Source organism: Cucurbita pepo, chromosome 16 (genome assembly GCF_057944985.1).
Source record: "Cucurbita pepo subsp. pepo isolate OVF chromosome 16, ASM5794498v1, whole genome shotgun sequence".
Taxonomy (NCBI): Eukaryota; Viridiplantae; Streptophyta; class Magnoliopsida; order Cucurbitales; family Cucurbitaceae; genus Cucurbita; species Cucurbita pepo.
Window position 1 is genome coordinate 6,371,525 of NC_141813.1, and position 12,374 is coordinate 6,383,898.

At 36.9% G+C, this 12,374-nt stretch overlaps 2 non-coding genes across 2 annotated transcripts; both read right to left on the reverse strand.

Moving 5' to 3' along the window:
- Window positions 1-1,144: 1,144 nt before the first annotated feature.
- Window positions 1,145-1,216, reverse strand: TRNAC-GCA (transfer RNA cysteine (anticodon GCA)). The gene has a single exon. It is a non-coding gene; the product is annotated as a tRNA-Cys (tRNA).
- Window positions 1,217-6,586: 5,370 nt separating this feature from the next.
- Window positions 6,587-6,659, reverse strand: TRNAF-GAA (transfer RNA phenylalanine (anticodon GAA)). The gene has a single exon. It is a non-coding gene; the product is annotated as a tRNA-Phe (tRNA).
- Window positions 6,660-12,374: the final 5,715 nt, after the last annotated feature.

Genomic DNA, 12,374 nt, shown 5'->3' on the forward strand with positions numbered 1-12,374 from the left:
GAGTTTGCTCTTGAACTCGTAAAAAGAGCGGTATACCGGTTTGATCCTGAGCCGTGGAAAGGATTGAGTTTGCTCTTGAACTCGTAAAAAGAGCGGTGTACCGGTTTGATCCTGAGCCGTGGAAAGGATTGAGTTTTCTCTTGAACTCGTAAAAAGAGCGGTGTACCGGTTTGATCCTGAGCCGTGGAAAGGATTGAGTTTGCTCTTGCAGTCGTAAAAAGAGCGGTGTAGCGGTTGGGCTCTGATCCGAGGAAAGAGTCAGAAAGTTTTATTCAAAGTTTTATTCAAATTCCCACTATAAAACTATGGTCTTATATTTTCTAACCCTTTTCCTATTTAAGTTCTAAATTATTGTTAAGTTTTATTGCATGGTATCAAGTTTGATTGTTATTAAAAAAAAATTTAATAATTAGATTGTTGAAACCCTATTCACCCCCTCTAGGGTTGTCATATCGATCCAACATTATCCTTCCACCAATAGGAGCAAAGGCAACGTTACTATGTGAAAGTTTCATGTCATTTATTCAACAATAAGGGTGTTAGCATGCATTTGAAAATGAACCCATATTTAAAAAATTTAGATAAAATAGAAAAAAATTGTTATCTCCAAGACAATAATACTGTGTGAAACTAGCCTCAAGATGCTTCCTTAACTCTTAGAGGCGGTAAACCAACGGTTCCTTCACCCAAGACCCATGGCCCAACTCCCAACATGGAAGGGATAATCTAGAGAATCATTTTAAGAACCCTAACGGATGGGTTACAAACTCACATTATCAAGCTCGACAACAAACAATGTCGCCGGCAAATTTAGGAAGACTACATGAAATTACGAATATATCAATGTAGGATTTTTTAATTTACCGATTTTTAAAATGTTAAATTATGTGAAATTACTAGCAAAGAAGAATATTTTAGAGAGCTATTCCTTTTTATTTAAGATTTTGATATTTAAGAAAAGAGAAAATGAATAAAAATAGGAGACATTTTATAGATTTAGGAGGAGTAAGTGAAAACAAAAAGGGAGTCATGACCCATTTTCGGTGGGTTCTCGAGGCACGAATCGGTAATTATTCTTATTTCTTTTCCCTTTAGACACTCGGTGGTCGGGAGTAAATCGAACAAAGTGTCTGTCCAAAATAAAAGGGCCCAACCAGATTTGAATTGGTGACCTCTTGATTTGCAGTCAAATGCTCTACCACTGAGCTATGGACCCATTTTGCATGATTTGAACTTTAGTGACTCCTTCTACCGAGTGTTAATCCAAAGTGTAAAAAGTGTCTGTCCAAAATAAAAGGGCCCAACCAAGTTCAAACGGGTGACCGGTCAAATTCTCTACCACTGAGCCATGGATCCATTTTGTAGGATTTTAACCTTAGTGACCCCGTAGACATAGTGTCGGTCCAAAAAGTGTAACAAATTTCTATCCTAGATAGAAGGGCCCAACTAGGTTCGAATTCGTCACCTCTTGATCTGCAATTAAATGCTCTAACATTGAGCTATGGTCCCATTTTGTATGATCTCAATCTTAGTGACCCCTTCTACAGATTATCGGTCAAAAAGTGATCCTACCGAATCGACTATGGACCAATTTTGTATAAATTGGTGGATTACCTATCGGGAGTTAAACACAGGTCGTTAGATTTAAAGTCGAAAGTGCTAATCACTACACCATAGAACTACTTGTTAAACTTTATTTTGGCAGCGATTTTGATAAGCGTCAACAACGCTGGATTTTGCAAAGCTAGAGGTCGTAGTATGCTTACAGACTTTCACAAGGTGTTTTCAACTTCTTTTATAGGTAATTGAACTTTTGAGTCCATGCAAATGATTGGTTGGATTAGTATGAGTTTAAGAAGACAGAGGAGAGAAGAGAGACTTTGTTAGAAACTCACCCATAGGTAATCTCCCAAGATGTTTTCAACTTCTTTTATAGGTAGAATTTTAAAATCAAACCACAACAAAATTTACTTCTATCTAGCAAAATTATTTTTTGTTTGAAACAAGATTATAGATAAATTTAAAATCCAAGAAAACGGATCTGAGTTTGATATTATTTGATTTTGGGTATGGACACAATTAGCTGATTTCTTTTGATTACATTAATGAATGTATGTACATGTTTAAAGTGTTGATCTTAATGGTTTTAGAAAATATCAACACATCATCAATATAAACTATAGAAATTTTTTGAAAGGATTGAAAATATCATTCATAATCTTCTGAAATTCGGATGGAGCGTTTTTTAGCCTAAATGACATGACGTTCCCCTCATATTTTCTAATTGGACATTAAATGCTATTTTATATTTGTCCTTTTAAGAAATTAGAATTTTCCGAAACCCCAATTTCATGTCGAATTTTATAAAAACATTTGACTCTAAATTCTTTTTATCAAATCATTTTTGTTTTGGATTGGATATCTTATTTATTCTAAAACCTTATTCAAAGGTTTGTAGTTAATTACTGATATCAGAATTTCTTGTTACTTTTCACCATGTTGTTAACCTAAAATGTCAGAAATGACCACCTGCTCTTTGGAGACCTTATCAGCTTCCTCCGCAAAATATCACCTAAAATGTCACAGTATTTAGTGTTTGATACTTTTTGACTTAACCCTAGGGTTCTATTTATGGTGAACTTGTGATTATTTTTGTCAAATTATATATTTGAATACCTAATACATTAAGATATAATATCTTATTTAAATAATATTAAAATGTGGTAGAATATCATAATATATGTTTAATTAATATGAATATCATTCAAATTTCAAATATATATTTTTATTTAATGTTTATGATACACATAAATTATTTTAATATTTAACATATCAAATACGTTAATATGTTTTGATATTATACTTCAAGACTATAGGAACTTTCTCAGAGGACCTGAGAGTTACATCGGCCCACAATGCATCTCATGGACGATGCAAAACTATGGTGGCGCTTGAAGGTGAATTGTATAAAAAACTGGTCATGCACCAAAGAATTATGGGAAGACCATTGATGGAATTGAAGCAATTGACGCTCCCCTGTATGGGTTTCCAATCAAAGACCTAATGTTTGATGTTGACTCTTTTGAAGAAAGAGTCACGTGATCGAACAACAAGAAACGTGGCGGTATCTCTGAGAACTCTATCACACACATAAAAAAAACGTGTCGAAGACATTACACAGAAAATCTGGCTTTCATCGAGGAGACCCGAGTTTGATTCTCGACAATGAAATTTTATTTTCTTATTTCTTTTATTTTATAGTTTCATCTTTTGTCACCAATTATATTTAAACTTTACCTAGGTTTGAGAAGCACTATAATAGTGTTATGAACTTGATTTGAGAGGCACTATAATGGTCAAGTTCAATAGTACCTTAGATTAAAAAGACTTTTATGAACTTTGAACCTTTAATAGTGTTATGTCATAGATATTTGGTTCAATTTCAACAAGTGAGGTTGAGGTCATTCAAATGGTTAATGTGTTAATTCGGTCATTTTCAAGGTCTCTTTTGTTGAACGCCATCATGGCTGAGATGACTGAAATGAGCACCAGAGTGAGTTTGACAAGGAGGGTCGTAGAGAACCACACCCCAAGCCAAGCTCATGTTGGGCTTAACAAACTGAAAATCCAAAAACACAAACCCTTAAATGGGAACCAGGATGCTAAGGAATTAAAAAAACTATTTTTGACGTTGAACACTACTTGAAGGTTACAGGAACTTGCTCATAGGACCTAAGAGTTACGTTGGCCACAATGCATCTCAAGGACGGTAGCGCTCGAAGGTGGATGATATAAAAAATGGGTCATGCACCATAAACTCATGGGAAGACCGTTGATGGAATCGATGCAATCGACGCTCCCCTTGATGGGTTGCCAATTAAAGACCTGACGTTTGATGTTGACTCTTTTGAAGAAAAAGCCACACGATCGAACACCTCGAAATGTCGTGGTAGCTCTAAGAACTCTATTATACGACCTGAGAGTTGAGGGCTACAGGAACTTTCTCATACGACCTGAGAGTTACATTAGCCACAATGCATCTCATGGACGATGCAAAACTATGGTAGTGCTCGAAGGTGAATGGTATAAAAAATGGGTCATGCACCATAAACTCATGGGAAGATCGTTGATGGAATCGATGCAATCGACGCTCCCCTGGATGGGTTGCCAATCAAAGACCTAACATTTGATATTGACTCTTTTGAAGAAAGAGCCACACAATCGAACAGCTCGAAACGTCGCGGTAGCCCTGAGAACTCTAACACACATAGGGAAGGACGTGTCGAAGAGTTAGACATTAAGCAAAAGATCATGCAAAAACTCTTCAGCGATCTGACAAAATACTTCAGGACATCTACACCAAAAATCCATTGTCGTCCAGCGGTCAGGATATCTGGCTTTCACCCAGGAGACTCGAGTTCGATTCCCGACAATGGAATGTTATTTTCTTATTTCATTTTATTTTACAATTTCTATCTTAGACTAAAAAGACTTTTTATGAACTTCGTACCTTTGTCAGAGTTATGTTATAGATATTTTGTTCAATTTCAAATGGTTAATGCGATAATCCAGTCGTTTTCGAGGTCTCTCTTGTTGAACGACATCATGGTTGAGATGAGCAGGTGATTCAAATGGTTAATGTGATAATCCAGTCGTTTTCGAAGTCTCTCTTGTTGAACGACGTCATGGTTGAGATGAGAAGGTGATTCAAATGGTTAATGCGATAATCCAGTCGTTTTCGAGGTCTCTCTTGTTGAACGACGTCATGGTTGAGATGAGCACTCGAGTGAGTTTGACAAGTTGGGCTGTAGAGAACCACACCTCAAGCCAAGTTCATGTGGGCTTAACAAACTTAAAATCCAAGAACACAACCCCTTAAATGTAAACCGGGATGCTAAGGAATTAAAAAGCTTTATTTTTTACGTAGAACAATACTTGAAGGTTACTGTTACTTGCTCATAGGACCTAAGAGTTACGTTGGTCGCAATGCATCTCATGGATGATGCAAAACTATGGTGGCGCTCGAAGGTGAATGCTATAAAAAATGGGTCATGCACCATAAACTCATGGGAAGACTATTGATCCAATCGATGCAATCGACAATCCTTCGGATGGGTTGCCAATCAAAGACCTGATGTTTGATGTCTGATGTTTACCGTTTTGAAGAAAGAGCCACACGATCGAACAGCTCGAAACGTCGCGGTAATTCTGAGAACTCTATCACACACATGAAAGGACGTGTCGAAGAGTTAGACATTACCCAAAACATCATAGTAAAACTCTTGAGAGATTAGACAAAAGACTTTAGGACAACTACACCAAAAATTCATTGTTGTCCAACGGTTTGGATATTTGGCTTTCACCTAGGAGATTCTGGTTTGATTCTCTGAAATTGAATATTATTTTCTTATTTCTTTTTATTTTATAGTTTCATCTTTTGTCACCAATTATATTTAAACTTTACCTCTTTTTGAGAGGCACTTTAATGGTCAAGTTCAATAGTATCTTAGATTAAGACTTTTATGAACATCGTATCTATGTTAGTGTTATGTTCTAGATATTTGTTTCAATTTCAACAAGTGGGGTTGAGGTGATTCAAATGGTTAATGCGATAATCCGGCTATTTTCGAGGTCTCTCTTGTTGAACGCCATCATGGTTGAGATGAGCACCCGAGTGAGTTTGACAAGTCGACTCGAATTTAAACTTTACCTACGTTTGAGAGGCACTATAATGGTCAAGTTCAATGGTATTTTAGATTAAAAAGACTTTTATGAACTTTGTACCTTTGTTAGTGTTACTTTGTACCTTTGTTTGTGTTACTTTGTACCTTTGTTAGTGTTATGTTATAGACATTTGGTCAAGTTCAACAAGTGGGGTTGAGGTGATTCCAATGGTTAATGCGATAATCCGGCTATTTTCGAGGTCTCTCTTGTTGAACGCCATCATGGTTGAGATGAGCACCCGAGTGAGTTTGACAAGTAGACTCGAATTTAAACTTTACCTACGTTTGAGAGGCACTATAATGGTCAAGTTCAATGGTATTTTAGATTAAAAAGACTTTGTTAGTGTTACTTTGTACCTTTGTTAGTGTTATGTTATAGACATTTGGTCAAGTTCAACAAGTGGTGTTGAGGTGATTCAAATGGTTAATGTCACTTTATTTGATTCAAATTGTTAATGTGATAATCCAGTTGAATAGTTACAGGTGCGGTGAACGTGGAGATTAAACACGTGACCTTCTGAGCTATCCCTGCTAACATTAAAAATAAAAATTCATAAGTAAAGCTATTTCCAATAATTCATTATATTTTAAAAAGAAATAATAATCAACTAAACTATAAGGTGCAATGAATGCAGATCGAACCAAGACCTTCCAATATTCAATCTAATGCTCTCCCAACTAAGCCATCCCAAATAACATAAAAAATTAATAATCACAAGTTTTAGATTGAATAGGCAAGTTATGCAACTTAGTCAACCTATGCCAGTTGGATAAAAAACGGTATTTCCACTAATTCATTATATTTTAAACATAAATAATCACTAATTTTGGAAAGAATAGTCAATTATGCAATGTGAACCAAATGCGGTGAACGTGGATCGAACACGTGACCTTCAGATCTTCAGTCTGACGCTCTCCCAACTGAGCTATCCCCGCAATCATTAGATATGAAAATTCATCAGTAAAGATATTTTCGCTGATTCATTGAGATTTCAAAAAAAATAATGACTAATTTTTTTATTGAATAGTTTAGGTTATGCAAATAGAAACAGGTGCGGTGAACGTGGAGATCGAACACGTGACCTTCAAATCTTAAATATGACGCTCTCTAAACTGAGCTATCCGTGCTAACATTAAAAAAGAAAGTTTTTAAGTAAAGATATTTTCGCTAATTAATTTAAATTTTAGAAAGAAATGATCACTAATTTTAGATTGAATAGTCAAATTGTGCAACGTGAACCATGTGTGGTGAACGTGGATCGAACACGAGACCTTCAAATCTTCAATCTAACGCTCTCTCAACTGAACTATCCACACTACTGTTAGAAATGAAAATTCATCAGTAAAGGTATTTTCGCTACTTCATTGAAATTTTAAATAGAAATAATCACTAATTTTTAATAAGATATTCAAGTTATCCAACTTGTATAAGCTGCGGTGAACTAGAACACGTTAGGTATTTCCGATAATTCATTGAGATTTCAGAAAGGAACAATGACTAATTTTAGATTGAATAGTCGGGTTATGCACCTAGAATCAGTTGCGGTGAACGTGGAGATCAAACACGACCTTCAAATCTTCAGTCTGACGCTCTCCCAACAGAGCTATCCCCGCTAATATTAAAAATGAAAATTCATAAGTAAAGGTATTTCCGCTAATTCATTATGTTTAAAAAAGAAATAATCACTAATTTTAGATTGAATAAGCAAGTTATGTTTTTAGATTGTATAGTCAGGTAATAAACTTGTATTAGGTGCGTTGAACGTGGATAAAACACGTGTGACCTTCAAATCTTCAGTTTAACAATCTCCCAACTAAGCTACTCTTGCTAACATTAAAAATGAATATTCATCAGTAAAGGTATTGGGTACACTTCTGGAAATTCAACAAAAGGCAATAGTATTAGACCGAGATGCCAGATTTCAATCTCGCTTCTGGAAAATTCAACAAAAGGCATTGGGTACGCAGTTATAGTATGACATTCCACCCATAAATAGATGGTCAAACAGAAATGCTCAAGTAAATATTGGAAGACATGTTGAGGGTATATGTGATGGATTTTGCAGGAAGCTAGGATAAGTACCTACCCCTTATGAAATTCGCTTATAATAATACTTGCCAAGCCACCATAAAAATGGCCACATACGAGGTTCTTTATGGACGAAGATTTCGATCCCCTATCTTTTCGGAAGAAGGGGGGCAAACGACAACTATTGGGCCAGAGCTGGTGCAAATTACCAACGCCGCAGTCCAAAAGATTAAAGCTAGGATACAGACCGCACAAAGCCGAGAGAAAAGCTATGCAGACCTAAGGCGCAAGGACATGAAATTGTAGGTAGGGGATCATATATTCCTAAAGGTAGCACCCCATGAGAGGGGTGCTCAGGTAGGGTGAAAAGGGGAAGCTAAGCCCTAGGTTTATCCGTCCCTTTGAGATATTAGAAAGGATTGGATCTGTGGCCCATAGAATCGGGCAATGCCCAAACTTGTCTGCAGTACATAATATCTTTCATGTATCCATACTACGGAAGTATACCCTAGATCGTTCGCACGTACTGGCTCATGAAACTCTCTTCTTGAGAGATGACCTAACATATAAAGAAGACCCGATTCAAATAATAGACAAGAAAGTCAAATGATTGAGAAACAAGGAAATCTCTCTCGTTAAGGTCCTATGGAAGAATCATAGAGTAGAAGAATCCACTTGGGAAACAAAAGGCAAATAAGAACCTTGTACCCTGACCTATTTTAGAATAAGCACTTTCGATGACCGAAAGTTTTCAAAGGAGAGGAGAATTTGCAACACTCAAGGTCGCCAATAAGAGACAGTGTATAATCCCTACTAGGTTGTATCTAGAAGCAAAGAACAAGTAAAATTGAAAAAACATTAAGAAAATGGTACTTTTTCTAATTTTTATAAACTTCCCGAATCATTAAATTTTTTATAGAATAAGAATTACAAGGTGCTTAAAAAAGGAAGGCTCTGATCGGAGAAAACTTTTCTGGCAGAAGATTTAGAAAAATAAAGAATGAAATTATAGAAATTCTAGACGTTTCAATGGTAGTGGAAAATTCGTCTATAAATTATGAATTAGGGTAGACTATTAGGGGCAAGAAGCAAGCTTAATCGAGTACCCAATCGAGAGATACAAGTTTTTTGTTTTGGGGTATCGTGTTCATGGGTTTACCTCGAATTCGAGAACTATAGTCCACTATTCATTTCCAAACTTGTTCCTGCACCTTCTAAATAAGTTTACCCATAAGTTTGGTGAAGGAAAGAGGTCCTCAAAGTGCTAGTAGGTTTTCACACGAATTAGTCCACGTTAGGTTACCCTCTAATGTTTTCCTAAGCAAAAACCTCAACTCCTAAAGCCTAACCGATTACATTATGTATAAACCTAGGTTCATCAATAATCCATGTACCAAGTACCGAGAACTATGTGAATAACATGTTAAATAAGTTGCTAGGATCCATACCCATAAGTAACCATTATCTGCATTATGATGTGTACTAAAAGGCCCCTATTCCTCTTTAGGTAGGATGTCCGGCAATATGTATCATGAGCTGGATGTTATGATAGGCCTACCTTTCCCATCAGCTAAACGAGATGTCCTGCACAACGATTTACCAGTAGGATTACATGATTATGACGATACCACTCAGGTGTTCATGGGGAGAAAATTGAAGGTTATTTTAGGGGAAGGTTTTCAGGATCAGTATATGATACATAACACGATGACCTCTAAGTTCTAAGATCCTGAAAACATAACAAGAAGTAATATCCTAGCTTAAGGTCGCGATTAAAAACCTTCTAGTAGGCTACTTACTAAGTTTTACTCACTCCACGTTTATCATTTTTTTTCAAGTAACTAAGAGTTGGTCGTGGATGAGTGGACTTTGGAGAAATTCCACTCAAACTTGTGGGGTTTATTTGGCAAGCATGAAAGTTTGGTTAAACCAAATTTTGACACCTCAAAATTCCACTAACATGTATTTTTCCATTAAATGAAGTCAACATTTTGACTTTCTTCATTTTAATTCAACCATTAATTTGAATAATTAATTTCAAATTAAAGTAACATTAAATGATTAATTAAACTATTTAATTAATATTTAATATTAATTCAAATGCCAATCCCAATCAATTCCGACACATAATTGATTAAGATATTTAAATCTTATTTAAATATCTCATATTATCTCTTTTTGTTTAATTCGTAAATAAAACAAAAATGCAGTTAAATATATCGTATATATGTAGCGCATATTTCCTAATTTGAATTCGAACACTTCGAACTCACTCGTCACACTATTCTATGGTTTAGTCCAATATGAGCTAGCAGAGGGACCTAATGGACCTGTAGATCATGGGCTCCAACGATCCAAGATTAACAGGTTAAACTCATTAATCTAGTTAACCAACATTCGTTAACTACTAGGACACTCCACTATAGCCTAGTAGTTGCACTCCCTTCACTATAGATATATTTCTGTCCATTTGATACAACCATGATTAGTAAGTCGATCCTTCACAGGTTGTTCGTAACTAGACCTGGGTCAATTTACCGTTTTACCCCTAAAGTTACTTCTTGTTCCTTATGTCTCACTGATCCTCTAATGAACAATTGGTTTGTGGTCCAACCAGTAAACCGAATCCCTCTTAGGCCAATGGGAGGGTGGGGCCCCTTGTTCAAGACCTGGAGTCAGTGCTTAAGGGAACTACCTCTCTTCTATCCCTAAAAGTGGGTAGGAGTGAATTCCATCTTGCACCCCACGTGTTAGGATCGATACCAGTTGTTAGGATCGCACAACAACGCACACGCTCGATCTAGATGAACACAAAGAGAAGGATAGAGAGAAGTTGCAAGGAGAACTCTGGCTAAAAGGATTTTTTATTGATGACTTCAGGCATGTACAACAAGAGAGTACAGAGAATAGAAAAGTACATTTAAGAGCTTTACTGGACGGGATATATATATGGTTCAGTCTACTAAATATAGCTTTACCAGATTTAACCATCTACTATATATAGCTATGTACCATATATGGCTTTACCAAATATAGCTTTACCGGATATAGCCATTGACCAAGCTATAAATACAGGGAGCAGACTCCATAACTCAACAATTCTCCCACTTGGAGACTGATCCTACACCATACCAATTAGGGCTTTGCATAGCTTTAATTTTCCAACATCAACACATTTTGTCAACATGTCTGCTGGATTCTTTGCACCCTCTATCTTCTCCAAACACATATCGCCTTCTTCCACTAACCTGCGAGTGAAATGGTACCGTCTTCTAATGTGTTTTGTCCTTGAATGATAGACAGGGTTTTTCACCAACTGTATGACACTTTGACTATCTGTATAAAGGATCTTCTTGCACTGCTTCCGGCCTAATTCTTCTAGATAGTCTGTCATCCATATCATCTCCTTTCCAGCTTCAGCTATGGCCACGTACTCAGCTTCAGTAGATGAAAGAGCAACGCATTTCTGAAGCTTAGACATCCAACTCACTGCTGTTCCATCTATAGTGTAGATATACCCAGATGTGCTCTTGCTGGAGTCTACATCTCCACTCAGATCAGCATCCACAAAACCCTGCAGAACTACTTTGCCATTGCCATAACAAAGTGTAGTATTGGATGTACCTCTCAGATATCTCAGAAGCCACTTCACAGCTTCCCAATGTTCCTTCCCTGGATTTGCCATGTACTTGCTAACAACTCCCACTGCATGTGTTATGTCAGGTCTAGTGCAGACCATAGCATACATCAAACTCCCAACTGCAGAAGCGTACGGAACTGATGCCATGTGCTCACGTTCCTCAACTGTCTTGGGAGATTGCCCCTTTGACAATTTAATATGATTTGCCAAGGGGGTAGTCCTGGGTTTAGCGTTATTCATCTTGAATTTGGACAACACCTTCTCAATGTACTGCTCTTGGGATAGATTTAATGTGCCAGCAGATCTATCTCGAGAAATCCTCATCCCAAGGATCTGCTTCGCTGCACCTAAATCTTTCATCTCAAATACTGAAGACAAGCTTGCCTTCAGGTGGTTTATCTCCCTCATACTTGATCCAGCAATTAGTATATCATCCACATACAGGAGTAGAAACACATAAGAATCAGTGTATTTCTTGAGGTAGCAACACTGATCCTTTTCACTTCTGTGGAAACCACTCTTGCTCATGAAGGAGTCAAACTTCTTGTACCATTGTCTCGGTGCTTGTTTCAGTCCATACAAGCTCTTATTGAGCTTACACACCATGTGCTCCTTGCTTGGAGCTGCAAATCCTTCGGGTTGTTGCATATAGATCTCCTCATCTAGATCTCCATGTAAAAATGCCGTTTTTACATCCATTTGCTCAAGGTGCAAATTCTCCGATGCAACAATACTCAGTAGAATTCGGATAGTAGTTAATTTCACAACTGGAGAAAAGATCTCAGCATAATCAATGCCTTTTCTTTGTGAATATCCTTTAACTACTAACCGAGCCTTAAACCTCCTTCTGCCATCTGGTTCAACCTTGATTTTGAACACCCATTTGTTCAACAGAGCTCTCTTTCCTGTAGGCAACTCAGTCAGCACCCACGTATTATTCCTTTCAAGTGAGCTCATCTCATCATCCATGGCTTGCTCCCAC